Source organism: Mangifera indica, chromosome 3, assembly GCF_011075055.1.
Source record: "Mangifera indica cultivar Alphonso chromosome 3, CATAS_Mindica_2.1, whole genome shotgun sequence".
Lineage (NCBI taxonomy): Eukaryota > Viridiplantae > Streptophyta > Magnoliopsida > Sapindales > Anacardiaceae > Mangifera > Mangifera indica.
The window spans coordinates 9770298-9774124 of record NC_058139.1 but is presented as its reverse complement, the minus strand read 5'-3'; the positions used below and the strand labels follow the sequence as shown (position 1 = coordinate 9774124).

At 28.6% G+C, this 3827-nt stretch overlaps 1 long non-coding RNA gene across 1 annotated transcript; it reads left to right on the top strand.

The window, feature by feature from the left end:
* The first annotated feature begins 1478 nt into the window (after nt 1-1478).
* LOC123212120 lies at nt 1479-3827 on the top strand. Its single transcript, XR_006501499.1, has 2 exons — nt 1479-1832; nt 3663-3827. It is a non-coding gene; the product is annotated as an uncharacterized LOC123212120 (long non-coding RNA).

Genomic DNA, 3827 nt, shown 5'->3' with positions numbered 1-3827 from the left:
GTTAACTTTCTTTGTTCACTATACTCATCTTCAAATCAAGGGTTCAGTTTCTTTTCCAGAAATCTTTAAACGAGCTGACATATCATTTACTCAAAGGGTTAATAAATCATTAATAAAATTATATATACATAATTTTGTGTATATAAATAGATACATCATAATAGTCAAAAAACATGGACAAAACGTGAAAGTCGAAGAACAGATCAGATTTTACGGATATATCTCCTCCTTCAACTCGTAAACAGTAAGTTTCTAACATTTTATATAACAATTTATTTCACGAATCAATTGGAATTGTTTTTCTTTTGTACTGATTTACGGTGTTTGTAACTGATCCAGAAGTTTTGTTTAGCCTTTCGCTTTACTAAAATCATCAATACGATGTTAGAATGCAGTCTGATCATTGGATTGATTAACGCTTGATTTTTTTTCTTGGTAGCATTGTGACAAAAGCTTTTTGATATTATCGCATTCCATTTGTCAGTTACGGCTGTGAAACATGGAAGATCAAGGCTCTGAGTGGAAATTTCACCCGAGCTTTCAAGATTATGTAATTTTGATTCCATGATAAGTTTCTGAGCAGAATTATCTTTACAAGCTTAAAATGATATTGATGTTGATAATTTTGGTAAGACAATGTTCAGATATCTATTCTTTTGGTCCTGAAACGTATCCATGTTAACAAGGCTGAACAAAATTTGTCTACAAGAGCTTCTGCATTAGAAGACGAATGTCTTTTCTGAGTCTGCTGAAATGTTTGGGGCTTTGCTTGAACTTTATGTAGAAAGGGTATTAACACTTGATGAATTTATTGCTCCCAATTCCCAACCACCTACCCACACTAATTTGACCCACCCGCAGTCAGTATCTAGTGGGTTGATGGATTAAAACACAGGTCTTTCTAATTGAGATATAGATCATACCTGCTTGATCAGAAATTAAGGGTTGCTTATACATTTATGAGCAAATAAAATCAATAGAAAGTCGAATTCTTTTTCTGCATTTCTTGCTACCATAGTCTAGTCTATACGTTTTGGTTAGTAAGCTTGTTTTGCCATTCTGCTCCATCAGCTAGTGTTATCCTTTCAGAATCAGCATGTTAAAAGGTCGCTTAATTAACAGGTAGTTGAATTCATTGATCATTCAGAATAGTGGAACTAACAATAACTGGACTGAAGCCTTCATCTACAAAAAGAACAACTGTGCAGTAGGAAATTGTGTTCTAAATGTCTGCAATCGATAAAACCTGGAAAGGATAATATAAATCCTATTAAATAAAAGAAAAATCATTTCACTCAAAAGACAAGGTCACAGCACACACTTGCCATTAGAGTACAAAATTACCAGATAAAGTCCTTCCTATTCAGAGCCTGGTCTTTTAATTATTGAAGGGATATTGCTCTTACCTAATGGTACAATCATGAAGCACTGAGCGAGCCCTAATTTGTAATATACAGTTTTTGTATACTTGTTGATAAAAAAGATATGAAGAGATATTAAGATTAAATAGATATGGTTGCAAAGCCAAAATTAAGGAAATTATGTATTGGAGGATTATAAATAAGGATTTTAGGATTTGATGGATTTTTTTTAAAATAGAAAGAAGGGATATGATTGGATTAATTGAGAAATAAGAAGATATTGATTGATTTTAATTAAAATAGTCTTTATCCCTTTGAATAGATTTTTTTTATAGGCTATAAAAATTATTTCTCTAAAAGTTTAGACCTCATAAGAAAATCAACAATATTAGTTTTTATTTTTATACTTGGCAATTGAAAAAGGGAGAGGTGTAAAGTTATTTGGATCAACAAAAAGGGTTGGAGATTTGAGTAAGTTTAATCTTTCAATTTTATTTTATTTAGTTTAGCTAAATTTAGATTTAAATTATGTTAGCATCATAGTTAGGTCAATAATTGTGTTTGTGCATATTAGAAACTAAAATTCTGGACAGTTTTTTTTATTATATTTTTATTAAATGTTTTGATGAAGAAATTTATTTTATTTGCAATCGAAAAAGTTTTTGGAAATTTTATAACATGTGTTTTCAATTATATCAAATTTTCGTGAATTTTTGATGATTACAGAATTTATTAAAAATCTTATAGCAATGACTGTTCAATAAAAAAAAAAATCTGCATTCTGGCAATTTGATGATCTGAATTTCTTGAAACATTTTGACAAAGTATTTGAACTCAATTTTATCTGAAAATTTTCTGCAAATTGTATTATATGTCTATTCATACATGCCCAAATTTCATAAAGTTTCAATGCCTATAGAAATTTTTAAAAATGAAGAAATAAGGGCTGTCCAGTAAAGATCTGGTTTCTTTGACAGTGTTGATGTGCTCTCTTTATTGAACGTTTTGAAAACAAAATTTAACTTTGTTTCATTTGAAACTTTTTGTCAATATTTTACTACATGTCTACTTTAATTTGTCCGAATTTTGTGAATTTACCATGAGTGAATAATTTATTAAAAATCTTGCAATCATAACTGTCCAGTAATAAGTTTGTATATGCACAGTTGGTTTTAATGGAGTTTAGTATGATTTAACATTAGGGTGATGATTTGTAAGGTTTATAGGTTATTAATGGATACTTCTAAGATTAAGATCTGATAGTATTAAGTTTGAATTATGATTGCTAGGACAACGTGAAGATATTGGTATCTCATTGGTTGATTAAAGGCATAGTTAGAAAATTGTTGAGGTAAGTAAAAGCTTACATAATATGTAATGATTTTTGTTCTATATGAAAAATGTTTATATCGTTGTTTATGTTATAAAATTCTTTTACTATGATTGATAAATTATGTTATGGTTTTATTTTAGAAGTATATGATCTTGTTATCTAAAATACTTTCGAAAAGTGTTTTGATATTTTTCTATAGAAGAAAACTTATGTTATATTATACGATTATTAAGATAAAAATATTTGAAAGAATTCCTTGAATAAAGTTTATGCTATTTTTCAGAGATAAAGATTTCTTGGAAAAACAAGTTTTGTAAGATTATTTTGCCAAATGTCCATAAGATTTATGGATCGATAAATATGACCGGATCATAAAACATTCAGGGACATATGTTGAATGATGAAAGGTCTGCGGACCAATTATGAATATGAACACAATGAAGGGTCTGCGGACCAATTATGAAAACGAAGAAAGGTCTGCGGACCTATTACGAATATGAATACGATGAAAGGTCTGCGGACCAATATGAATAAGAATACGAATTATGAAAAGTCTGCGGACTTATGATGAATATGAATAAGAATCGAACCAAGTCACCACGAATGTATGTGACATTATGTGACAAAGGCTAAGTACAAATTTTATGTTTTTATTTATTTATTTATTTATGAGTAATGTTTATGAACTATTTTAAGATTATCCCTTATGATTGATATAAAATATTTATGTTTGTTTCTCCTTAGGATAATGAATATGAACTTGTTTATATTGTTTTTTTTTCCTTAAAATTTGTGGAAATGTTTTAGTTCCGTTATAGTTAAGGAATATCAAGGGTTTTATTTATTTATTTTGACTAATTATTTTGAAAATAAAGAAGTTTACAACGTTTATTTATTAAAAATTATGTATTATGTTTGTTTTTATTTACCGAGTTGACGGCTCACTCCTCGTCTCCTTTATTTTGCAGAATAAGTTTTCTAGATTAGCTAGGAGGGGTGGAATAAAATGAACTCAAGCTGAGTTGGGAGATTGAAGAGTTTTGATGTCTAGATTTTATTGTTTATGAATATTGTAATCGTGGATTATTTATAAGACGTTATTACGTTTAATTATTATTATTATTATTTTTTTT